Source organism: Lissotriton helveticus, chromosome 1_2, assembly GCF_964261635.1.
Source record: "Lissotriton helveticus chromosome 1_2, aLisHel1.1, whole genome shotgun sequence".
In the NCBI taxonomy this organism is placed as follows: Eukaryota; Metazoa; Chordata; class Amphibia; order Caudata; family Salamandridae; genus Lissotriton; species Lissotriton helveticus.
Genome location: NC_136058.1, coordinates 336,100,455 through 336,114,239, shown reverse-complemented (window position 1 = coordinate 336,114,239; position 13,785 = coordinate 336,100,455). Strand labels below are relative to the sequence as shown.

At 43.4% G+C, this 13,785-nt stretch overlaps 7 non-coding genes across 7 annotated transcripts; all 7 read left to right on the top strand.

Annotated features, from left to right (window-relative positions):
- The first annotated feature begins 2,349 nt into the window (after positions 1-2,349).
- TRNAK-CUU (transfer RNA lysine (anticodon CUU)) lies at positions 2,350-2,422 on the top strand. The gene has a single exon. It is a non-coding gene; the product is annotated as a tRNA-Lys (tRNA).
- Positions 2,423-2,766: 344 nt separating this feature from the next.
- TRNAA-AGC (transfer RNA alanine (anticodon AGC)) lies at positions 2,767-2,839 on the top strand. The gene has a single exon. It is a non-coding gene; the product is annotated as a tRNA-Ala (tRNA).
- Positions 2,840-4,870: 2,031 nt separating this feature from the next.
- Positions 4,871-4,943, top strand: TRNAK-CUU (transfer RNA lysine (anticodon CUU)). The gene has a single exon. It is a non-coding gene; the product is annotated as a tRNA-Lys (tRNA).
- Positions 4,944-8,520: 3,577 nt separating this feature from the next.
- On the top strand, positions 8,521-8,593 carry TRNAK-CUU (transfer RNA lysine (anticodon CUU)). The gene has a single exon. It is a non-coding gene; the product is annotated as a tRNA-Lys (tRNA).
- A 344-nt stretch (positions 8,594-8,937) lies between these two features.
- TRNAA-AGC (transfer RNA alanine (anticodon AGC)) lies at positions 8,938-9,010 on the top strand. Its single transcript has one exon. It is a non-coding gene; the product is annotated as a tRNA-Ala (tRNA).
- A 208-nt stretch (positions 9,011-9,218) lies between these two features.
- Positions 9,219-9,291, top strand: TRNAK-CUU (transfer RNA lysine (anticodon CUU)). Its single transcript has one exon. It is a non-coding gene; the product is annotated as a tRNA-Lys (tRNA).
- A 2,965-nt stretch (positions 9,292-12,256) lies between these two features.
- On the top strand, positions 12,257-12,329 carry TRNAA-AGC (transfer RNA alanine (anticodon AGC)). Its single transcript has one exon. It is a non-coding gene; the product is annotated as a tRNA-Ala (tRNA).
- The last annotated feature ends 1,456 nt before the right edge of the window (positions 12,330-13,785 follow it).

Here is a 13,785-nt window from a genome sequence, read left to right as displayed (position 1 = left end):
CTTTGGTTTCCCATTGGTGGGAAATGTAACTTCAAGATTAGGTAGGGCATTAGTCTAGATTAACATACAGCGATATTACTCCTATTCAAGTACTAAACAGGCCAACCTGAACTGTAAAACATCCCCTAAGTGGAGGTAAGGCATCAGTTAGGAGTGAACTGAACACTCATGTAATGGGCAATTTGACGTCAAATAAAGTGTGGTAGGCATTAACATTACTTTTGAAATGTTATTTTGAGGGAGTCCACAGGGGAATCAGCTCAAATGGTAGTGCGCTCGCTTAGCATGCGAGAGGTAGCGGGATTGATGCCCGCATTCTCCATTCTAAAATGTACATACATTTTATTTTTAACTTGTCATTGGCAAGCTTGTTGCATAGTAAGAACAGATAAATCACAGATGGCTTTCATATATGGTCACATCATAACAACTAAAGCGGTTTTATCAAAAGGGTTTAGGTATTCGTTAGCTTGTGAGAGCAATTTGAGTTCTTATGCAATCTCACAATGACATTTCCACAACTTCCATTTCAATTTTGTCTCATTTTACTTGACACTCTGTCCACTGAGGGATCTATAAATGATAAGTTCCTTGAAAAACAAGAGTTGAGGAATATCCAGGAACTGGTTTTCTTAATGAAAAACGATCAGTTTGCATACTACTTTATAGAGGGAGCCCGGCTAGCTCCCTCGGTAGAGCATGAGACTCTTAATCTCAGGGTCGTGGGGCCCCACGTTGGGCGAAAACAAGAAATTTTTGCAGGATTATTGCATTGGCTCTCATAATATGGCAATTAATCTTGCATTATACATGCAATAACTCCCAAAAATTGTATATCTTTGGTTTCCCATTGGTGGGAAATGTAACTTCAAGATTAGGTAGGGCATTAGTCTAGATTAACATACAGCGATATTACTCCTATTCAAGTACTAAACAGGCCAACCTGAACTGTAAAACATCCCCTAAGTGGAGGTAAGGCATCAGTTAGGAGTGAACTGAACACTCATGTAATGGGCAATTTGACTTCAAATAAAGTGTTGTAGGCATTAACATTACTTTTGAAATGTAATTCTGAGTGAGCACACAGGGGAATTACCTCAAATGGTAGAGCGCTCGCTTAGCATGCGAGAGGTAGCGGGATTTATGCCCGCATTCTCCATTCTAAAATGTACATACATTTTATTTTTAACTTGTCATTGCCAAGCTTGTTGCATAGTAAGAACAGAAAAATCACAGATGGCTTTCATATATGGTCACATCATAACAACTAATGAGATTTTATCAAAAGGGTTTAGGTATTCGTTAGCTTGTGAGAGCAATTTGAGTTCTTATGCAATCTCACAATGACATTTCCACAACTTCCATTTCAATTTTGTCTCATTTTACTTGACACTCTGTCCACTGAGGGATCTATAAATGATAAGTTCCTTGAAAAACAAGAGTTGAGGAATATCCAGGAACTGGTTTTCTTAATGAAAAACGATCAGTTTGCATACTACTTTATAGAGGGAGCCCGGCTAGCTCACTCGGTAGAGCATGAGACTCTTAATCTCAGGGTCGTGGGGCCCCACGTTGGGCGACAACGAGTAATTTTTGCAGGATTATTGCATTGGCTCTCATAATATTGCAATTAATCTTGCAGTATACATGCAATGACTCCCCAAAATTGTATATCTTTGGTTTCCCATTGGTGGGAAATGTAACTTCAAGATTAGGTAGGGCATTAGTCTAGATTAACATACAGCGATATTACTCCTATTCAAGTACTAAACAGGCCAACCTGAACTGTAAAACATCCCCTAAGTGGAGGTAAGGCATCAGTTAGGAGTGAACTGAACACTCATGTAATGGGCAATTTGACTTCAAATAAAGTGTGGAAGGCATTAACATTACTTTTGAAATGTTATTCTGAGGAGAGCACACAGGGGAATTAGCTCAAATGGTAGAGCGCTCGCTTAGCATCCGAGAGGTAGCGGGATCGATGCCCGCATTCTCCATTCTAAAATGTACATACATTTTATTTTTAACTTGTCAGTGCCAAGCTTGTTGCATAGTAAGAACAGATAAATCACAGATGGCTTTCATATATGGTCACATCATAACAACTAAAGGGGTTTTATCAAAAGGGTTTAGGTATTCGTTAGCTTGTGAGAGCAATTTGAGTTCTTATGCAATCTCACAATGACATTTCCACAACTTCCATTTCAATTTTGTCTCAATTTACTTGACACTCTGTCCACTGAGGGATCTATAAATGATAAGTTCCTTGAAAAACAAGAGTTGAGGAATATCCAGGAACTGGTTTTCTTAATGAAAAACGATCAGTTTGCATACTACTTTAAAGAGGGAGCCCGGCTAGCTCAGTCGGTAGAGCATGAGACTCTTAATCTCAGGGTCGTGGGTTCGAGCCCCACGTTGGGCGAAAACGCGTAATTTTTGCAGGATTATTTCATTGGCTCTCATAATATGGCAATTAATCTTGCATTAGACATGCAATAACTCCCAAAAATTGTATATCTTTGGTTTCCCATTGGTGGGAAATGTAACTTCAAGATTAGGTAGGGCATTAGTCTAGATTAACATACAGCGATATTACTCCTATTCAAGTACTAAACAGGCCAACCTGAACTGTAAAACATCCCCTAAGTGGAGGTAAGGCATCAGTTAGGAGTGAACTGAACACTCATATAATGGGCAATTTGACGTCAAATAAAGTGTGGAAGGCATTAACATTACTTTTGAAATGTTATTCTGAGGCAGCACACAGGGGAATTAGCTCAAATGGTAGAGCGCTCGCTTAGCATGCGAGAGGTAGCGGGATCGATGCCCGCATTCTCCATTCTAAAATGTACATACATTTTATTTTTAACTTGTCAGTGCCAAGCTTGTTGCATAGTAAGAACAGATAAATCACAGATGGCTTTCATATATGGTCACATCATAACAACTAAAGAGATTTTATCAAAAGGGTTTAGGTATTCGTTAGCTTGTGAGAGCAATTTGAGTTCTTATGCAATTCCACAATGACATTTCCACAACTTCCATTTCAATTTTGTCTCATTTTACTTGACATTCTGTCCACTGAGGGATCTATAAATGATAAGTTCCTTGAAAAACAAGAGTTGAGGAATACCCAGGAACTGGTTTTCTTAATGAAAAATGTTCAGTTTGCATACTACTTTAAAGAGGGAGCCCGGCTAGCTCAGTCGGTAGAGCATGAGACTCTTAATCTCAGGGTCATGAGTTCGAGCCCCACGTTGGGCGAAAACGAGTAATTTTTGCAGGATTATTGCATTGGATCTCATAATATGGCAATTAACCTTGCATTAGACATGCAATAACTCCCCAAAAATGTATATCTTTGGTTTCCCATTGGTGGGAAATGTAACTTCAAGATTAGGTAGGGCATTAGTCTAGATTAACATACAGCGATATTACTCCTATTCAAGTACTAAACAGGCCAACCTGAACTGTAAAACATCCCCTAAGTGGAGGTAAGGCATCAGTTAGGAGTGAACTGAACACTCATGTAATGGGCAATTTGACGTCAAATAAAGTGTGGTAGGCATTAACATTACTTTTGAAATGTTATTCTGAGGGAGCCCACAGGGGAATTAGCTCAAATGGTAGAGCGCTCGCTTAGCATGCGAGAGGTAGCGGGATTTATGCCCGCATTCTCCATTCTAAAATGTACATACATTTTATTTTTAACTTGTCATTGCCAAGCTTGTTGCATAGTAAGAACAGAAAAATCACAGATGGCTTTCATATATGGTCACATCATAACAACTAATGAGATTTTATCAAAAGGGTTTAGGTATTCGTTAGCTTGTGAGAGCAATTTGAGTTCTTATGCAATCTCACAATGACATTTCCACAACTTCCATTTCAATTTTGTCTCATTTTACTTGACACTCTGTCCACTGAGGGATCTATAAATGATAAGTTCCTTGAAAAACAAGAGTTGAGGAATATCCAGGAACTGGTTTTCTTAATGAAAAACGATCAGTTTGCATACTACTTTATAGAGGGAGCCCGGCTAGCTCACTTGGTAGAGCATGAGACTCTTAATCTCAGGGTCGTGGGGCCCCACGTTGGGCGACAACAAGTAATTTTTGCAGGATTATTGCATTGGCTCTCATAATATGGCAATTAATCTTGCATTATACATGCAATAACTCCCCAAAATTGTATATCTTTGGTTTCCCATTGGTGGGAAATGTAACTTCAAGATTAGGTATGGCATTAGTCTAGATTAACATACAGCGATATTACTCCTATTCAAGTACTAAACAGGCCAACCTGAACTGTAAAACATCCCCTAAGTGGAGGTAAGGCATCAGTTAGGAGTGAACTGAACACTCATGTAATGGGCAATTTGACTTCAAATAAAGTGTTGTAGGCATTAACATTACTTTTGAAATGTAATTCTGAGTGAGCACACAGGGGAATTAGCTCAAATGGTAGAGCGCTCACTTAGCATGCGAGAGGTAGCGGGATTTATGCCCGCATTCTCCATTCTAAAATGTACATACATTTTATTTTTAACTTGTCATTGCCAAGCTTGTTGCATAGTAAGAACAGAAAAATCACAGATGGCTTTCATATATGGTCACATCATAACAACTAATGAGATTTTATCAAAAGGGTTTAGGTATTCGTTAGCTTGTGAGAGCAATTTGAGTTCTTATGCAATCTCACAATGACATTTCCACAACTTCCATTTCAATTTTGTCTCATTTTACTTGACACTCTGTCCACTGAGGGATCTATAAATGATAAGTTCCTTGAAAAACAAGAGTTGAGGAATATCCAGGAACTGGTTTTCTTAATGAAAAACGATCAGTTTGCATACTACTTTAAAGAGGGAGCCCGGCTAGCTCAGTCGGTAGAGCATGAGACTCTTAATCTCAGGGTCGTGGGTTCGAGCCCCACGTTCGGCGAAAACGAGTAATTTTTGCAGGATTATTGCATTGGCTCTCATAATATGGCAATTAATCTTGCATTAGACATGCAATAACTCCCCAAAATAGTATATCTTTGGTTTCCCATTGGTGGGAAATGTAACTTCAAGATTAGGTAGGGCATTAGTCTAGATTAACAAACAGCGATATTACTCCTATCTGTAGACTGACAAAAAGGAATCAATGATATCTAGGTTCTGCCTAGTGTCCTCATTAGGACTGGAATTATAAAAGTTAATAAACAAAATCGTCGAAAAAGAAGGAGGATTGAATTCGACGATCAAACAATTCTTAGAACCAGAGTTGTGTTGAGTTAGAACCCCGGTAAGAGACGTTTTTTAAACAGGGTTAACAAACCCCCCCTTGGTCTGCCTGCCCTTTCTCTAGTAGCAGATAGAAAAAAATGTTTATAACCGTCCAAGGAAAAACTATTCGATAGGTCCCAGGTTTCCTGTAATGCAAGGATATCAAAGGACTTTAATATTTTCGTCCATTCATCGATCCCTGCCTTGGCCCTAATACCGGCAATGTTCCAGGTCGCTATCCGGCAATGTTCGTTTGAGGGACCCTCATTTGTAGACAGTCAATCATTTTCACTTAAAGATGAAATGGGGGCAAACCGATTAAATAAAGACAAAACTGGGGGAGATTGTAAGTTGGGCCTGCAAGGGTTATAGCAGTAAGAGTCCATAATCACAGATGGTTGATGATCTTGATGCATCCCAGGCAAACAGACCTGCCTATTTGAGGGGTAAACAGGGGTTTGATGACGAACATAAGAATTCGGAGTAAGATTCATGTTCAGGTGGTTGTAAAAATACCCCAGCGGGCGCACATTTATATTGTCCTCAGTAACTGGTAAAGAGGCGGCCCTCAACAAAACAGTTGCGACGTGCTGCGGGTGTCTTAGATTTACAATCACACAGTCACCTCTGCATAATTTTCTTGAGGTGCCGATCCAGTCAACCCTGCGCACTGACAATATGTCATTACAAAAAGAGGTGGGAAACCTGCAGAATTTATTTAGCCATGCAATGACTTTATTGCCCAGTGAGCTGGTCAGCTCATCTCGTGCTTCAAAAGAGTTAGGGTCTACTGGCGGGACATTTGTTAAAACCACTGTGTATGGTGCACAGTCAGGGGGTAAGTTTACGACAGGTTTTTTCCTCCCCGTTGCCCTCCCCAAACTACTTTCGCCTGCTTTACTAGCGGCTGTTTCCTTCTGTAGAGTGGGAGCAATGGTATCAGGTCTTGGTCGAGGTTGAGCAGAGGTCATGCAAGTGGCAGATTGGCCCATCGAGGCGCCTTTACCCCCCTTGCCGCTTTTTGGACCAGAGACAACTGACGTGGTGGTTATCTCAGGTCCAACGGTCTGAGGCGGCTTAGTCTGTGACAGATGTGTGGATAGGAGGCACCCAAGCCTGGAAACCTCTTTAGAGACTTGGTCTAATTTGTAGTCGACCCCCTTCCTGTTTGTTCCAGCGCCCTCAGAAGGATCACTCGGATTAGCATTTGCGATGTTTTCAGTGATAGCTTGAGCTGGTGGAAAAAATAAACTGCTTAATCTGGCGACCTCTTTTGTTACCATGTCAACTTTCGCGAGCAGGGGTTCAATCATTAACTCCATCTTAGCGGTCATTGTGTCCACGAGCAGCTGAATCTGATCATTATTCACAGCTGCCTGACCCCCCATAGTACTATTATTATTTGTTACCTCATCCCAAACAGACTGAGAGGTTACAGTTTTCTTTTTGCGTTGCCCCCCACGCTTGGTGATCAGTCTTCTACAGGCCCTAACTGGGCGGCGAGTCAAAGGCGGGGCAGCGGTAGGAGAAGATGACAATATGGCATTACTATCAAGGATATCCACCGAAGAAGAAGCCGAAGAAGAAGCGGTGTTGATGTCCAAAACAAGGGGAGGAACAGCTGACATACTCTCGTCTCCGTTAACAGTGTCAATATTGTCTAAAGCAGTAAGATCTGCTGTGGGCGAAGCAGGTGGGCTAATCCGACTAAGCGATTGACGGCGTTCAGAGTTTATCTTAGTAACCATTTTAACCATGTAATTGTCCATAGTCCCGGTTAAAGCAGGGGCTTTCACAGAGCGCAATTTTGCCATTTGCACGATGGGTGTGAATAATGTATACAAATGGGTAGAAGAGTAATTAGACACTCACTGCGAGTAGTTATAAACCATAGACCGAACTGCCAAGGGTCGTGGCCCTGCCCTGCCTCCTCCTGTCCCGGACGGCCACAGACGGTCCCGCCCTTGTCCCGGGCTTCTTCCGCGCGCGACTCGCGGGTGCGAGGGGCGTTCCGTGCTTTTAGGCGCCTCCGGGCGCTCGTGCGTCGTCACACCCGCCGCCGGGGCAACTGGGTGTTGCGGTTCCCCGGGAGCCTGGTCGTGCTGCCGCTGGCCGTTTCCCTCACGGCGGAACAGAAGCCTGCCGCTGGCCGTTCACCTCACGGCTCAAGGTATGTCCCCCAAGGAGCTCTGGGCGCTCGTGCTTTTAGGCGCCTCCGGGCGCTCGTGCGTCGTCACACCCGCCGCTGGGGCACCTGGGTGTTGTGGTTCCCCGGGAGCCTGGTCGTGCTGCCGCTGGCCGTTTCCCTCACGGCGGAACAGAAGCCTGCCGCTGGCCGTTCACCTCACGGCTCAAGGTATGTCCCACAAGGAGCTCTGGGGGCTCCGTGCTTTTAGGCGCCTCCGGGTACTCGTGCGACGTCACACCCGCCGCCGGGGCACCTGGGTGTTGTGGTTCCCCGGGAGCCTGGTCGTGCTGCCGCTGGCCGTTTCCCTCACGGCGGAACAGAAGCCTGCCGCTGGCCGTTCACCTCACGGCTGAAGGTATGTCATGCAATAACTCCCCAAAATTGTATATCTTTGGTTTCCCATTGGTGGGAAATGTAACTTTAAGATTAGGTAGGGCATTAGTCTAGATTAACATACAGCGATATTACTCCTATTCAAGTACTAAACAGGCCAACCTGAACTGTAAAACATCCCCTAAGTGGAGGTAAGGCATCAGTTAGGAGTGAACTGAACACTCATGTAATGGGCAATTTGACGTCAAATAAAGTGTGGAAGGCATTAACATTACTTTTGAAATGTTATTCTGAGGGAGCACACAGGGGAATTAGCTCAAATGGTAGAGAGCTCGCTTAGCATGCGAGAGGTAGCGGGATCGATGCCCGCATTCTCCATTCTAAAATGTACATACATTTTATTTTTAACTTGTCATTGCCAAGCTTGTTGCATAGTAAGAACAGATAAATCACAGATGGCTTTCATATATGGTCACATCATAACAACTAAAGGGGTTTTATCAAAAGGGTTTAGGTATTCGTTAGCTTGTGAGAGCAATTTGAGTTCTTATGCAATCTCAAAATGACATTTCCACAACTTCCATTTCAATTTTGTCTCATTTTACTTGACACTCTGTCCACTGAGGGATCTATAAATGATAAGTTCCTTGAAAAACAAGAGTTGAGGAATATCCAGGAACTGGTTTTCTTAATGAAAAACGATCAGTTTGCATACTACTTTATAGAGGGAGCCCGGCTAGCTCAGTCGGTAGAGCATGAGACTCTTAATCTCAGGGTCGTGGGTTCGAGCCCCACGTTGGGCGAAAACGAGTAATTTTTGCAGGATTATTGCATTGGCTCTCATAATATGGCAATTAATCTTGCATTATACATGCAATAACTCCCCAAAATTGTATATCTTTGGTTTCCCATTGGTGGGAAATGTAACTTCAAGATTAGGTAGGGCATTAGTCTAGATTAACATACAGCGATATTACTCCTATTCAAGTACTAAACAGGCCAACCTGAACTGTAAAACATCCCCTAAGTGGAGGTAAGGCATCAGTTAGGAGTGAACTGAACACTCATGTAATGGGCAATTTGACTTCAAATAAAGTGTGGTAGGCATTAACATTACTTTTGAAATGTTATTCTGAGGGAGCACACAGGGGAATTAGCTCAAATGGTAGAGCGCTCGCTTAGCATGCGAGAGGTAGCGGGATCGATGCCCGCATTCTCCATTCTAAAATGTACATACATTTTATTTTTAACTTGTCATTGCCAAGCTTGTTGCATAGTAAGAACAGATAAATCACAGATGGCTTTCATATATGGTCCACTGAGGGATCTATAAATGATAAGTTCCTTGAAAAACAAGAGTTGAGGAATATCCAGGAACTGGTTTTCTTAATGAAAAACGATCAGTTTGCATACTACTTTAAAGAGGGAGCCCGGCTAGCTCAGTCGGTAGAGCATGAGACTCTTAATCTCAGGGTCGTGGGTTCGAGCCCCACGTTGGGCGAAAACGAGTAATTTTTGCAGGATTATTGCATTGGATCTCATAATATGGCAATTAATCTTGCATTAGACATGCAATAACTCCCCAAAATAGTATATCTTTGGTTTCCCATTGGTGGGAAATGTAATTTCAAGATTAGGTAGGGCATTAGTCTAGATTAACAAACAGCGATATTACTCCTATCTGTAGACTGACAAAAAGGAATCAATGATATCTAGGTTCTGCCTAGTGTCCTCATTAGGACTGGAATTATAAAAGTTAATAAAAAAAATCGTCGAAAAAGAAGGAGGATTGAATTCGACGATCAAACAATTCTTAGAACCAGAGTTGTGTTGAGTTAGAACCCCGTTATGAGACGTTTTAAACAGGGTTAACAAACCCCCCCTTGGTCTGCCTGCCCTTTCTCTAGTAGCAGGTAGAAAAAAATGTTTATAACCGTCCAAGGAAAAACTATTCGATAGGTCCCAGGTTTCCTGTAATGCAAGGATATCAAAGGACTTTAATATTTTCGTCCATTCATCGATCCCTGCCTTGGCCCTAATACCGGCAATGTTCCAGGTCGCTATCCGGCAATGTTCGTTTGAGGGACCCTCATTTGTAGACAGTCAATCATTTTCACTTAAAGATGAAAGGGGGGCAAACCGATTAAATAAAGACAAAACTGGGGGAGATTGTAAGTTGGGCCTGCAAGGGTTATAGCAGTAAGAGTCCATAATCACAGATGGTTGATGATCTTGATGCATCCCAGGCAAACAGACCTGCCTATTTGAGGGGTAAACAGGGGTTTGATGACGAACATAAGAATTCGGAGTAAGGTTCATGTTCAGGTGGTTGTAAAAATACCCCAGCGGGCGCACATTTATATTGTCCTCAGTAACTGGTAAAGAGGCGGCCCTCAACAAAACAGTTGCAACGTGCTGCGGGTGTCTTAGATTTACAATCACACAGTCACCTCTGCATAATTTTCTTGAGGTGCCGATCCAGTCAACCCTGCGCACTGACAATATGTCATTACAAAAAGAGGTGGGAAACCCGCAGAATTTATTTAGCCATGCAATGACTTTATTGCCCAGTGAGCTGGTCAGCTCATCTCGTGCTTCAAAAGAGTTAGGGTCTACTGGCGGGACATTTGTTAAAACCACTGTGTATGGTGCACAGTCAGGGGGTAAGTTTACTACAGGTTTTTTCCTCCCCGTTGCCCTCCCCAAACTACTTTCGCCTGCTTTACTAGCGGCTGTTTCCTTCTGTAGAGTGGGAGCAATGGTATCAGGTCTTGGTCGAGGTTGAGCAGAGGTCATGCAAGTGGCAGATTGGCCCATCGAGGCGCCTTTACCCCCCCTTGCCGCTTTTTGGACCAGAGACAACTGACGTGGTGGTTATCTCAGGTCCAACGGTCTGAGGCGGCTTAGTCTGTGACAGATGTGTGGATAGGAGGCACCCAAGCCTGGAAACCTCTTTAGAGACTTGGTCTAATTTGTAGTCGACCCCCTTCCTGTTTGTTCCAGCGCCCTCAGAAGGATCACTCGGATTAGCATTTGCGATGTTTTAAGTGATAGCTTGAGCTGGTGGAAAAAATAAACTGCTTAATCTGGCGACCTCTTTTGTTACCATGTCAACTTTCGCGATCAGGGGTTCAATCATTAACTCCATCTTAGCGGTCATTGTGTCCACGAGCAGCTGAATCTGATCATTATTCACAGCTGCCTGACCCCCCATAGTACTATTATTATTTGTTACCTCATCCCAAACAGACTGAGAGGTTACAGTTTTCTTTTTGCGTTGCCCCCCACGCTTGGTGATCAGTCTTCTACAGGCCCTAACTGGGCGGCGAGTCAAAGGCGGGGCAGCGGTAGGAGAAGATGACAATATGGCATTACTATCAAGGATATCCACCGAAGAAGAAGCCGAAGAAGAAGCGGTGTTGATGTCCAAAACAAGGGGAGGAACAGCTGACATACTCTCGTCTCCGTTAACAGTGTCAATATTGTCTAAAGCAGTAAGATCTGCTGTGGGCGAAGCAGGTGGGCTAATCCGACTAAGCGTTTGACGGCGTTCAGAGTTTATCTTAGTAACCATTTTAACCATGTAATTGTCCATAGTCCCGGTTAAAGCAGGGGCTTTCACAGAGCGCAATTTTGCCATTTGCACAATGGGTGTGAATAATGTATACAAATGGGTAGAAGAGTAATTAGACACTCACTGCGAGTAGTTATAAACCATAGACCGAACTGCCAAGGGTCGTGGCCCTGCCCTGCCTCCTCCTGTCCCGGACGGCCACAGACGGTCCCGCCCTTGTCCCGGGCTTCTTCCGCGCGTGACTCGCGGGTGCGAGGGGCGTTCCATGCTTTTAGGCTCCTCCGGGCGCTCGTGCGTCGTCACACCCGCCGCCGGGGCAACTGGGTGTTGTGGTTCCCCGGGAGCCTGGTCGTGCTGCCGCTGGCCGTTTCCCTCACGGCGGAACAGAAGCCTGCCGCTGGCCGTTCACCTCACGGCTCAAGGTATGTCCCCCAAGGAGCTCTGGGGGCTCCGTGCTTTTAGGCGCCTCCGGGTGCTCGTGCGACGTCACACCCGCCGCCGGGGCACCTGGGTGTTGTGGTTCCCCGGGAGCCTGGTCGTGCTGCCGCTGGCCGTTTCCCTCACGGCGGAACAGAAGCCTGCCGCTGGCCGTTCACCTCACGGCTCAAGGTATGTCATGCAATAACTCCCCAAAATTGTATATCTTTGGTTTCCCATTGGTGGGAAATGTAACTTCAAGATTAGGTAGGGCATTAGTCTAGATTAACATACAGCGATATTACTCCTATTCAAGTACTAAACAGGCCAACCTGAACTGTAAAACATCCCCTAAGTGGAGGTAAGGCATCAGTTAGGAGTGAACTGAACACTCATGTAATGGGCAATTTGACGTCAAATAAAGTGTGGTAGGCATTAACATTACTTTTGAAATGTTGTTCTGAGGGAGCACACAGGGGAATTAGCTCAAATGGTAGAGCGCTCGCTTAGCATGCGAGAGGTAGCGGGATCGATGCCCGCATTCTCCATTCTAAAATGCACATAAATTTTATTTTTAACTTGTCATTGCCAAGCTTGTTGCATAGGAAGAACAGATAAATCACAGATGGCTTTCATATATGGTCACATCATAACAACTAAAGGGGTTTTATCAAAAGGGTTTAGGTATTCGTTAGCTTGTGAGAGCAATTTGAGTTCTTATGCAATCTCACAATGACATTTCCACAACTTCCATTTCAATTTTGTCTCATTTTACTTGACACTCTGTCCACTGAGGGATCTATAAATGATAAGTTCCTTGAAAAACAAGAGTTGAGGAATATACAGGAACTGGTTTTCTTAATAAAAAATTATTAGTCTGCATACTACTTTAAAGAGGGAGCCCGGCTAGCTCAGTCGGTGGAGCATGAGACTCTTAATCTCAAGGTTGTGGGTTCAAGCCTCACGTTGGCCAAAAATGAGTAATTTGTGCAGGATTATTGCATTGGCTCTCATAATATGGCAATTAATCTTGCATTAGACATGCAATAACTACCAAAAATTGTATCTCCTTTGGTTTCTCATTGGTGGGAAATGTAACTTCAAGATAAGGTAGGGCATGAGTCTAGATTGAAATACAGCGATATCACTCCTATTCAAATACTAAACAGGCCAACCTGAACTGTAAAACATCCCCTAAGTGGAGGGGTTAGGAGTGAACTGAACAGTCATGTTATGGGCAATTTGACTTCAAATAAAGTGTGGTAGTCAGTAACATTACTTTTGAAATGTTAAGCACACATTCTTTCTGTACCTCTGTTACACTTTTCTGTATCCCTCTCGCCTCTTTTTGCACCCCTGTTCCCTCTTTCTGCACATTTCTTGCCTGTTTCTGTACCTCTCTTGCCTGTTTCAGCACCTTTGTTGCTTCTTTCTTCACTTCTCTTGCCTCTTTCTGCATCTCTGACTTAGAGGTAATGTTAATCCCCCTGCCCTGTTATGTACCAGGGCCTAATAGGGGAGGTCATGCCAATCACAGGGGTACCCCATCCCATAGTGTACCCTAGTGTACATAGGTGTTTTCACTGAATTCTAAGTGTCTTTCAGGATAGCACTGGCTTTGGCCCTGGTTAGCCAGAGTCAGTTACCACCAGTACCAGTCAGCAAAATGTTGTGGGCACAGGATGACTTTGCAACAAGGCCTCTTTCTCTGTTGGTTCTTTGTGCATATCTCTTGCTTCTTTCTGCTCCTTTCTTTGTTTTTCTGGACTTCTGTTGCGTCTTTCTGCATTTCTCTTGCTTCTTTCTGTGTGTTTCTTCCTCTTTCTGCACATGTCCTACCTCTGTAGGAATAGTTAGACATTAGCATGTAAAAAACCTTTGAAATTCACTGAAAAAACCATAGGTTTCAAGGACGTTATAGTTAGAAATTATCATTTTAAAAAACGTTTGAAAATTCACTGAAAAAAACATAGGTTTAAGGTACGTTATAGTTAGAAATTTGCA